Consider the following 13,103-nt stretch of genomic DNA (forward strand, 5'->3'; position numbering starts at 1 on the left):
TAAACCATCACTTTCCGCGGCATGCTGAATTTCCTCAGTTGCCGTCGGAAGAACATCCTCTGCTGGGCCTTCTTGATGATGGAGGTGATGTTCTCCGCCCATCTCAGGACCTGTGCAATGATCGTCCCCAGGAATCTGAAAGACACAACTGTTTTAATTGGGGAGTCGCACATGGTGAGGGGGGCGGTTTGGGCTGGGCTCCTCCTGAAATCTGCTACCATCTCTACGGTTTTTAAAAAGTTCAGCTCCAGGTGGTTCTGGCTGCACCAGGAAGCCAGGCTGTTTACTTCCTCTTTGTAGGCGGCCTCGTCCCCATTGGAAATTAATCCAATAAGGGTTGTGTCATCAGCAAACTAAAGAAGTTTGACAGAAGGATGGCTGGAGGTGCAGTTGTTGGTTTAGAGCAGTGGTACTCAAACTTTTTCTGTCATGCCCCACTTATGAGCGAGAATATTTGTCATGCCCCACCCGCTCCCCTGCCCCAACAAAATTATGACAAAATTGGCCAAGTTTAACTTGCGTAATTTAAATAACATACACATTAACTTCACATCACTTTCAGGAATTTTTGTGATAAGCAATTTTTTGTGAAATGTGTCACTACTTTGCTACATGTCTGTTTGCTTCTTACAAAAAATAGTGCAATACCTTTGCCAAGTTTAACTTGTGTACTTAAATAAAATGTACATGAACATTAACTTCAAATCACTTTCAGGAATTTCTGATAAGCAATTCAAACTTTTTGTGACATTCTTCACTACATTCCTCCATCAGTCCGTGCTTTTTCTAAAATAGAGAAAAAATTAATAAATCCCAGAGCAAGATAGGCTTCATCATACTTTCTCCTCAACTTGGATTTTGAAACATGTGTCTTGTTTATCTCAGAATCATCGCTGGTTTTCCATTTTGTCACTGTCAAATACCTATCCATTTCATCCACAGAACACTATAGTTACGGTGACGCGGAAGCGCCTCGCCGCGCGAGCGCCAAAAACAGCCGGGCGCCTCCGTTCTGTCAAGTCTACCGGCTTGGAGTAATGCTTGTCCGGTGTGAATAGCCAGGCGGCTGTGCGCTAGAGAACTGTGCTGAGCGCCTTGCCGAGTGCCGCTCAGAGCGGGGTGGGGCACGGGACCGGGAGGGGTATATGTGATGCCATATTCCCACCATACACGGAAGCTGACATGCCTACCGGTGGGGCAGGCCCCACAGTTTGAGAATCACTGGTTTAGAGGGAGAAGAGGAGAGAGCACACAACCCTGTGGGGCTCCAGTGCTGATGGTCCGGGTCTGAGAGACAAGGTTCCCCAGCCTCACGCGCTGCTTCCTGTCGGTCAGGAAGTTAGGGATCCACCTGCAGGTGGGCTCAGGCACACTCACCTCTGTCAGCTTGTCCCGGAGAAGAGCTGGGGACATGGTGTTGAATGCGGAGCTGAAGTCCACAAACAGGATCCTGGCATAGGTCCCAAGAGAGTCGAGGTGCTGGAGGATGAATTGGAGTCCCATGTTGACTGCGTTGTCTACGGACCTGTTGGCTCTGTAGGCAAACTGGAGCGGGTCGAGGAGGTGGTTGGTTATGGTCTTGAGGTGGTTCAGCACGAGGCGCTCAAAGGTCTTCATTACTACGGAGGTCAGGGCGACTGGTCTGTAGTCATTAAGGCCTGTGATCCTTTGCTCCTTGGGAACGGGGATGATGGTGGATGTTTTGAGGCAGGCGGGTACAACACATTCAGCCAGTGAGGTGTTGAAGAGGAGAGGACGGTTTTAGGAGAGTGATCTAATTATCACAAATACCCTGATGATATTGTACTCAGAACTAACTACAATAAAAAGAGGGTCTTCCAAACCTTTGGTTGCACAGCGGGAACACAGTGGATCTTGTGGCTGCTCTCCTTAAATTAAAAGAGAAAAAAACGTTTTAATTTTGGATATTCTCAATGTTACATGAACTACATCTAATACAGTTCAAAATTGACAAAACATTATAATGCCTTCTGTTCTTTTTAAATCGGATTTACTATGCTCATGAAATAAAATACATTACATTACATAACTTATGTTGATTCATTATTAAACAGTTCAGTTTAGCTTTACCAAAATGAGAAAATACAGCACAGTAAGCAATAACACACAAACATAGCATAATAGAACAGTAAGCACTACAGTACCAGTAATATTTATTCCTCTATCCATAAGTCAAACACAAGAACATTTGCTAAAAAATAAAATCTTATCTGCCTTTCTCCATCACCATCCTCTCTCCCCTTATCCCACTTTCTCCTGCCTGTCTGCTCCCACCTCACTCACCTCCCTCCCTCCCTCCCTCCTGCCCCGGCTCGCACATTAATGAACAACAGCTTTGTTTCACTTTTTTCAGTGTGGGAGGAAGCCAGAGTATTCAGAGGAACCCCATGCAGACACGTTTAGAACGTACAAACTCCACAGAGGAAGACCTCATCACTCTTGCTGTGAGTCATGCATCACCATACCGCCCTACTCTAAGATTTATGAATTGAAAAAAAGCTAGAGAATTAAATGTTAATCTGTTCATCACCAAACTTTCATGACAGTGTAGTGGAAATTTATCTCGAGATGTGAAATAAGGAGTTTCTCAGACCAGAGTTGGCTTAGAGATTTAATTGTTAGCTCTGCAGAGGGTTAAAAAGTCAGCATCAAAGCTCGGAGTGCAAACTCAAATAGTTAAAAAGGACGTTTTTTTATACATTGTGGTAAACAGCAAACATAACTGACAGAGAACTTCTGCCGTCTGGCTTTGCTACTACAGAAAGAGGAAACAACCACAGCACCCGGTTGCACAGATCAGGGTCGACAGGAGGTGACATGACCAAGTAAGGGCATGACCTCTGAGGTTGCATCCGCTATATGCACAGAAAACAAGACACAGATGAGTGGAATTTTCCATTCAAAGTCTGGAGGAAGGCAAATACAATGTAAATACAAAGTGATGTGTGGGAAGTTGTTTTCAACGTCTCAAAAAGCTGTTGAAAAATAATTGGTCTGCATGTGTGGACGTTAAGTCTCACTGAGGCCTCAGCATCCAATTTGGCCTGGTAATCACAGAGAAGAAGGAGTGGCCCCCTCTACCCCAGCACAGAGAGGCTCTGCTGTCTCCGCAGTTCAAAGCAGGTGCACAGTGACAGTCAGTAAATGTCAGACCGTGGGCTTGGTGAGGGCAACCAAGCAGCATCAGTCTTGCAGGGTGAGTCATGATGCATCCTGCAGTGTGGAGGACGTCAGAGCTCTGCAAGGCTGAAGATCATGACTTCCTGAATCATTCAGCCGAATTTAATGGTTAACACAAATAGTTTCCACGCTAATGTTCTACCGTCTGTAAACATCACAGGATATTCTCCCACACAACTCATCAGTGATGCCTCTGTCCTCCTATAAAGGATGTGACAGTGTTATTTGTACACTGTGTCTGGATTTAATTATCACTGACTGCTTGCCAGGGGGCAGGCAGACAGGTTAACAGGCAGGTAGACAGGCAGGCACATGTGGATCAATAGTGCCAAAACTCAGTTGGCTGTCAGACCAGTACTGGTCTGCTGCTCACTGGACTGGACAGAGTTAGTTAGTTATATTTTTCTGTTTTTGCATGAGAATACTGGGTCTTTAGTCCAGTCAGTGTCCAGGTGGATTCAATTTGGATTACAGAGAAATCTGAAAATAAGTTGTTTTACTGATTGTTATTAACCTACTAATTAAAACAGTCATTTATAAATTGGTGATCAAATATGTTAGTGAAGCCATTCATAAAAAGTCCATTAGTTTCTTACATTACAGTACATCATCTGATTCAAAATATATATTAAAATCCAAATATATAAACAACATTTATATATTTTTTAAATCATGCTCCTAAATTAATGCATGACGGCAATAATTAAATAACCAGAAGTTCACTCAGCAAAGAGCATACCTCCACCAAAGTTAAAATGTCCCATTGTGAAAACACATTCAAATTCACGAGATCCAGTTTTTATCTCTATCTGCATCATGTTACACACACTTCGAAAAACAAGTTCCATAAATATGCCTGTTTTTTTTCATCAAAATCTATTAATTGTTCTTTGCGAAATCAACAAAAATGTTGAACAACATCTTGCAATGTTTAAAGAAAGTGAAGGGAAATTGCTGGATATGCCCCTGATCCAAATCCAACCCAGAGTTTTATGTGTTTTATGTGTTCCTCACTGACCCATACCTCACCTTTCCACTGAGTATTAATTGTTTTTCAACTCTATCTTGGGAAATATTTGTTCAAAGTTAATGATCCGCTCATATCTGAATAATCACCTCATATATCTTTATACATATAAATGTTGATAAAAAGATAATAAATGGATTTTGGTCATGATACCAGAGGCCCTTTGCAGGGGTTTACTGGAATACCTGGTAATTCATTGACGTATCCTACTTCTCATCGCCTTGAAACTTTGCCATTTTAAGAAATAGTTGCCAAATGATGTGTTTCTCACCAGCAGATGCTAGAAACCTGTTGTGGGAGCAGCAGAGTTGAATCAGGCCCACACAAAGAGGAAACCACCCACTGCAGATAAATCCACAAAATCTCTTTTTACTTCACCTCCCCCGGGAGAGTGGGCAGATCTGAGGAATGGTGAAAGGGACGTGTGTCTGTATCAAATGCTTTGCAGCCTCGTGCCAGTATTTTCATTTCCTACCCTTTACACTCACAGAGTGAGCAGTATTTGTGCTTTCATGTGTAAAGGATATAACCCCCAACCTTAAGAGAAGCCTTTTTTCAAGATGATCTTTTCAGTTGATGGGTGAGGGATAGAAAACACACACTTGACCACCTGCTCCTCTGCAGTGACCTCAGGCATATCTGGAGCTTCTCTGGATCTCACTTCATGGACAGAGGTGAGTGCCGAAGCCAGGAGACAAAAAAGCTGAATGGAAGAATGACTTAATAAGATGAGTGCAATTAAGTGCAAGAATGTGTTTTCCATCCAACTGGGCCCATATACAAATTTCCACATTTTACACATTGCAACAACAACCGAGACGTGACTTTTTATGTGGGTTTGTGCATTTGTGTGCATTATCACTTTGTGTGCTTGTGTGGCAATAGTCACATTTGTTTGGTGATCTGATATGACAAAGATCATCCAAGGAGTTAGATCACATCAGCATCGCGCTGCACATCCTATGGATATTTATAAGTAGCGGGAGACATTCACCCACTGTGAACCGGAAGCAATCAATTTTACCATCAGTCAATCAATCAAATTCTATTTATATAGACCAGGGGTCGGCAACCTTTTTGACAATAAGTGCCATGTGAAATCTTCTTGTTAATTAGTGTGCAATATAAACATTATTTTATATTTTATTATTGAACCACATTAATATTTCCCACAGACATGTCATTTTAATTCCATCCATATGGGCTATATATAGAACAAAACTCTAAAGAAACATGTTTATCTCATTATGATTGCAATAATTAGTTTGTCATTAACCCCACCAACCACACTCATATTCAGAATTGTGAAATTCAGTGGCATGGTTTTGGGCAGTGGCCAAGACTTTGAGAGAGTTGGCTTCTCCTGGACACTGCACGTTTGATGGATTCTCCCTTGTCTGCCTGATCTTTGAAATGTCTTTCTTGCTTTTTCATAAACATAAAGTGCACACAGCACGGTCCTTATGAAAAACAAAGCCATAGTCTTCTGCCCGTGAGGGCGGAAATACCCGTGTCTTTGTTTTTTAAGCTAGCGGGCATGCCATCACCAATACACTTGGAAGGAGATCATGTGGGGAAATGCAAGCAGTGCTGGCTGGGAGGCTTCATCTTCTTATTATTTAATGGGGATTGACATCAGCCTATGGCGCATTACTGGCAGTGACGGTGCGTCAATACAGGGCACTGGGGAGCCACCCACCCTACTATTTTGAGATGAAAAAAAAAAAAAAAAAAAAAATGACATTATATATCAAATAATTTAATAAGAAATGTACTGTTTTAAAGCGTTAAATGTGTGCCGGAGACCGTAAGCCCCTGTCAAAAACCACTTAAATGTGACCAAATATAATATATTGCCATTCGTTGAATGATAACATACGATAACGTCACTGAGAGAGAAGCCACTCCTCCCTGTGGGCGCCGGGCAAGTGGAAGTCTATGGAAGCCAAAAAAAGGGGCAGGAACATTTGAGCAAGGACAGTTCTCATTGGCGGATGACAGTTCGAGCCATGGGCGCACGTACCTTGCGCCCACAGCCAATGAAAGGGTTTCTTATATATCATGCTGACAGGACTGTCCAATCAGAGACCTTTTGTGATTCCCTCACATCACATATCTACAGGTGCAGCATAGTTAGCACTTAGCAGATACTTGTTTTAATCTGAGAGTATGGCGATTAAAACTCTATTGTAGATATTCACGGAACACCATTCGATCGGATGTCGATAAAAAGAAACTAAAAGAAATGGGACCTGACCGTCCGGATTTAAAACTTGAACAGATAAGCACTGACCGCGGAAGAACCTACAGACGGAGCTTCTCCTCCAGCCTTTATGCTAACCGGAGCTGGTTAGCGGGCTGTGCAGTGAGTAATGCGTTTTTTTGTTTCCCCTGCTTGTTGTTCCAATGTACTGGGACTGATCAAATGAACAAATGTAAAATGTTATGTCTCTTCTGCTCTAAATATGGCGACGCCTGCGAGCTAGTTCTGGCAGGCAACTCGAGCTGCGCTGCGCCAATCACGTGACATACATCACGTGACATACATCATGTGACATACCTCAATCTCCACAACCAGCTATAATACACACCCACCTTATCAGGTGGTCTATTTAACCAGAGAGACATTTCCCATCAGCCCCTCTTTCTCGCACTGCTGCTGCAGTATTGCTACCTGTTGCTTCAGCGTCTCAGTTGTTGACCAAGTGACCGTTGTTCCTCCGTGGGTCGTTGTCTCTCTCAATCCGTGATTCCTCCTCCGAAAAAGTTCGCATTATTTCCGTAATTTCGGCTCGGTCCTTCAAGATTCACTACGTGTGAATCGGACGTCAAGCGTCTGCACCACGACTCCCCGCGGGCCTCTCAGCGCGCACCACATCCTGGAGGAGCTGCGCACCCGAAGCATTTAATTCATCCGGTCTGAGCCACGAGTTAGTTTCAACTACTTCTTGACTGAAGGCGGTTCCGCGAGGCCGAACAAACGCTGGTGGCAGCGTCACTGACGGCAGCTTCGCTGACGGATTCTTCCCGGGACATCTCTGCTCTACCAACTTCTCCCTCACCGCGGGATGTTGTCCCTCGGAGGCAGAGGAAGCGCGCCTGGATCCGCTGGGGCTTTCATCCTGTCTCCTCTGCTGAATGAAGTCTGCACTGAACGTTATGAATGAAACAATTCAGTCTCGAATCACACGCCATCTTCCCTGCACGTGATGTAAACAACGGTACCGGCTTGTGCTATAGTACTTCCTGGTACGTCACTCCAGCAGGATTATGGGAGTTGTAGTCCAATCTCCAGCCATGGGTTTGAAGCTCCTGTCTCCTGACAACAGTACCTTTCCCAAAGGTATCAAATGCTGCAGGTAAAATGTTTTGTTATTCCGGAAAAATTCAATTATATAATATAATATATATGTGGGTAGAGTGGTCTTCCTCCAACCAAAGGTTGGGGTTCAATCTTGTGCAAGAGACTGAACCCTCAAATGGGCCCTCATAGATGTTGAATGCAATAATTGTAAATAACTTGTATATATGACTTTCTTATGACTTCTGGCATGCGATGATTTCGCAACGGACGTGCCATGTGCTATATTTGTCCCATTGCACATGCCCGAGTTTCAGGGATAGGAAGGGAGCGAGATGGCTCACTCCTCAGCTACTTCCATCAGCACCTCCGGTAAAACAAAGTTTATTACAGCTGCGCGAATAACACGCGCTATGAGGTAACTAACGAATAATCGAATATTAAATTCACGGGCAACTATTTTGTCTTCGGATTGTCGACTACAATCTGGTGCACTTTGAGGAAGTAAATATGTCAGAATCTACTGTTGGTGGTCATAATCTACTTGTGGTGTGAGAAACAGTTCATAGACACACTGAGCAGTACCCGGGTTTTCCTTTCCGCATATTAACGTCTTGGCGATGTCCGTCTCGGGAAACCTTCTTTGAAAATTTCTGAACATTTTTCATTGGATGTGAGAGAGTGGTGGTTTACTGTTGTGTCAAGACACCACAACACTTCTGTGCGCAGCGTTGTCGTAAGGCCTGCATGATTATGGCCAAAATCATAATTACGATTATTTAGATCAATATTAATATCATGATTATTAATACATTTTAGGAACAACATCTTTTTTTTTATAGCGTTTTTATGTTTAAATGCACAAGAACACTGCTTTCACTTCCATGTTGTGCTACATTCCAGCTAATGTACACATCTTTCATTAGGTCCTGGGCAATCGACTCTCCTGTCGGTTCTTATGGGAAAAAATGACGTCTGTAAGCATCGACTCTTCATTGCAAATTACAATCGATGCAGTGAATTGTCAGGGACATGTACGGCTCCATTGTTGTGCTTGATCATTGCTCACAGTATTTATGGGACACCTGTCTTTGGCCAAATGAAATGCGATCGCATCCGTTATTCCAGTGTGTCTTCGGGAATGGGTATGGATACGCTATATGTTGACGTTGGACATGGACGGAGATTCAGGGAGGTAATGTTAGCTTTGGCCTTGATGCACTTGTTGTACTATGGTTTGTGGGTTGTTTTTTTTTTCAGGTGGTTAAACAAGGTAGTTGTATTGCTATGCGGCGCAAACACAACTCTAAACGCACTCTGGCATGATTTGTTCTTGGTTATCATCACTTGCCCTAAATTCTAAAACTACCAAACAATGGATGATGATCCTTTTCGAAGGACTTGCTCCTCGCCTTCTGCTCCTGATAATTGATTTACCTTTCACACGACACCGTGACTGGCTACTCTCTGTCTCTACTCTTCTAAGAAATACCGGAACTGGCTGCAGACAAACGTTTGTTCTGGTTACCGCTGCATGGTGCGTGCATGACAACTCCCATCTTGTTCTCCCTCTGGTGGTTAGCGTATGTTAGTCGAAAAAGCGCTTGTAGCAAATCACGCATTTTAAATGTCAATATTGCTGACGATCATGCAATTCGATTAATTGTGCAGCCCTAGTTGTTGTGGCTCCCATTGTCACTCTGAGGTCTGTAGAAGTTGAAGCAGAGGGAAAAAAATAAATTGTTGCATTTCAGGTGGTTTGCTGGACTTAGAGTGTTAAATTCTGGGGTATAGGTTGCCATGTGCCAAGTTCACAATATATTCTCCTACAGCCAGGGCAGTTGGGGGGAACCTCACCAGGCAGTATATAGTCTCCCGCGACAATGTGCCTACAGCGAATGACCACACCACGGGGGTGCATGGTGCGCATCACAGTTTCACAAGTAGCATATTCTCCTGCAGGCATGCGCCATGGAGAATGGCCCCACCGCGGCGGTGAATGGCGCACATAATCAGTTTCACAAGGTAGCATATTCTCCTGCAGGCACGGGCCTATGGAGAATAGCTACACCGCAGTGGCATGGCACACATAAGAGGCTCACTAGGTAGCATATTCTCCAGCAGGCATGCGCCTATGGAGAATAGCCACACCGCAGTGGCATGGAACACATAACAGGCTCACTAGGTAGCATATTCTCAAGCAGGCATGCGCCTATGGAGAATAGCCACACCGCAGTGGCGTGGAACACATAACAGGCTCACTAGGTAGCATATTCCCCAGCAGGCATGCGCCTATGGAGAATAGCCACACCGCAGTGGCGTGGAACACATAACAGGCTCACTAGGTAGCATATTCCCCAGCAGGCATGCGCCTATGGAGAATAGCCACACCGCAGTGGCGTGGAACACATAACAGGCTCACTAGGTAGCATATTCCCCAGCAGGCATGCGCCTATGGAGAATAGCCACACCGCAGTGGCGTGGAACACATAACAGGCTCACTAGGTAGCATATTCTCCAGCAGGCATGCGCCTATGGAGAATAGCCACACCGCAGTGGCGTGGAACACATAACAGGATCACTAGGTAGCATATTCCCCAGCAGGCATGCGCCTATGGAGAATAGCCACACCGCAGTGGCGTGGAAAACATAACAGGCTCACTAGGTAGCATATTCCCCAGCAGGCATGCGCCTATGGAGAATAGCCACACCGCAGTGGCGTGGAACACATAACAGGCTCACTAGGTAGCATATTCCCCAGCAGGCATGCGCCTATGGAGAATAGCCACACCGCAGTGGCGTGGAACACATAACAGGCTCACTAGGTAGCATATTCTCCAGCAGGCATGCGCCTATGGAGAATAGCCACAGCGCAGTGGCGTGGAACACATAACAGGCTCACTAGGTAGCATATTCTCCAGCAGGCATGTGCCTATGGAGAATAGCCACACCGCAGTGGCGTGGAACACATAACAGGCTCACTGGGTAGCATATTTTCCAGCAGGCATGCGCCTATGGAGAATGGCCATACCGCGGCATTGAATGGCGCACACATAACAGATACTGATTCATCCGTCAGGCTCCAAATCTGTGCAGTGTTGGGGGGCTACAGTATTAGCTCATCACTCCCATCATTCCGGTGTTAGCATATGGGGAGTGATTAAGTTGGAGCCTAGACGCCAAACACAAACCTGTTCTACTATGAATAATAAATATCATAATAAATAAGATAAATAATCAAACGTAAGTTGTCTGACTGAAATGGAGCGAAGCCAGCGAGCTAGTTCTGGCAGGCAACTCGAGCTGCGCTGCTTCAGTCATGTGCCATACATCAGGTGACATAAATCATGTGACATATATCAGGTGACATACTTCACTTGCATGCTGCTACAATAGAAAAGCTATGAATCCTCAATGATGACAGTCTTACCTAACATTTACCTTGGCTTTATATTTCCTTATTACGGAATTGTTGTCAAGGTGAGTCAGAGTATACGATAACGGAAGCAGTATAATAGGAAATCTGACAAGGACGCTTATTTAATCCTCTACATGACCTTATCCTCTCTAGTATTAGAAGAACACATGTTCACAACAAGTCTGATAGATCTTGTCGAGACTTCTGAATTATCATTGCTAAGAATAATACTGCTTTCTGTTCTTTCTGCTCTATGATCAAACGCTTGCATCCCTCTTCAACCCATCTGACGACACCCTTGCCTACCAACAATGATCGAAAATGCATGACGAGATCTCCTCAAAGCTTCGCCATCCCTGCCAGAGCTGAGGGCTAACACCTGGATGCTGTCCCCGCACTCACTAAGATGTTGCACCACTATGACTGCAACACTCCATCATCAATGCTACTCATGCTATGTTGGACACCACAATAAGGAATAATGACTCTCAAACATCATCTGCAGCCTTGATGTTTTAATGTGTAATCTCCGCTGCATAAATCCTTTGTTGCATGTCAGATCTCGGGATCCATCACGTATCCGCGTCCGGAGTAGTCACAGGCATGTTTCGGCGCGCCTTCATCCCCTCAAATGGTGACGATACAATGCGAACGATGCCAAGGGATTCATTGCACCCTTGCCATGGCATACATCTGTTCCTGTCCATCCTGGGAGAGGGATCCCTCACATGTGGCTCTCTCTGAGGTTTCTACTTTTTCCCCTGTTTATGGGTTTTTTTTGGTAGTTTTTCCTTACTCTTGTCGAGGGTTAAGGACAGGATGTCGCATTTGTTAAACCCGATGAAACGAATCATGTTTTGGATATTGGCGATACAAACAAAACATGTGAATGAATAATTTGTATGTGTTTTGCAGACTGATTATTTTATTGCATTTCAGGTGGTTTGCTGGGCTTAAAGGTGAAATTCCGGTGCATATGTTGCCATGTGCCAAGTTCACTATATTCCCGTATAGGGAACCTCACCAGGTAGTATATTCCTCCGCAGACAATTTGGCTACAGCGAATGACCACACCGCGGCAGTGAATGGCACACATAACAGTTCACTAGGTAGCATATTCTCCTGCAGGCAATGCGCCTAGGGAGAATGGCCACACCGCGGCGGTGAATGGCTCACATAACAGGTTCACTAGTTAGCATATTTTCCTGCAGGCTAATGCCCCTACGGAGAATGGCCACACCGCGGCGGTGAATGGCGCACACATAGCAGATACCGATCCGTACGTCAGGCTCCGACTATGTGCAGTTTTGGGGGGTTACAAGTATTTGCTCATCACTCCCATCATTCCTGTGTAATCATATAGGGGAGTGATTAAGTTGGAGCCTAGACGCCAAACACTAAATCTGTTGTAATAAATATATTACATGATCAAACGTGAGTTGTCTGACAGAAATATGGCGACGCCTGCGAGCTAGTTCTGGCAGGCAACTCGAGCTGCGCTGCGCCAATCACGTGACATACATCATGTGACATACCTCAATCTCCACAACCAGCTATAATACACACCCACCTTATCAGGTGGTCTATTTAACCAGAGAGACATTTCCCATCAGCCCCTCTTTCTCGCACTGCTGCTGCAGTATTGCTACCTGTTGCTTCAGTCCCTCCACCACCCCAGCATCCACCTGTAGGCCCAGCATCCACCTGTAGGCTCCAACGGGGGGTTACAAGTATTTGCTCATCACTCCCATCATTCCTGTGTAATCATATAGGGGAGTGATTAAGTTGGAGCCTAGACGCCAAACACTAAATCTGTTGTAATAAATATATTACATGATCAAACGTGAGTTGTCTGACAGAAACCTCTTTCGTGTGAGGGTGTGGGCACCTTTTTTATTCTGTTCATCTCTGAAACCCTACCCAATGTCTCTTACCTATGTCCCTACCATTCTGCTCTGAACTGTCATGCCCAAAGTAACAGGTTATTGTTGTTGGATACTAGTGTTGAGCACTGTATGTTATTGAAATAAAGCTATGTTTTTTTTAATATTCTAATCAAAACCTCAGTTTTTTTTTCTCATTGCGGTGGGCTATTTAAACCGCGCCGCCCAAGTGCGCCCCCCCCCCCCCAAAAAAAATGTCACCAGCCGCCACTG

The sequence above is a fragment of the Platichthys flesus genome, chromosome 1 (genome assembly GCF_949316205.1).
Source record: "Platichthys flesus chromosome 1, fPlaFle2.1, whole genome shotgun sequence".
NCBI lineage: Eukaryota > Metazoa > Chordata > Actinopteri > Pleuronectiformes > Pleuronectidae > Platichthys > Platichthys flesus.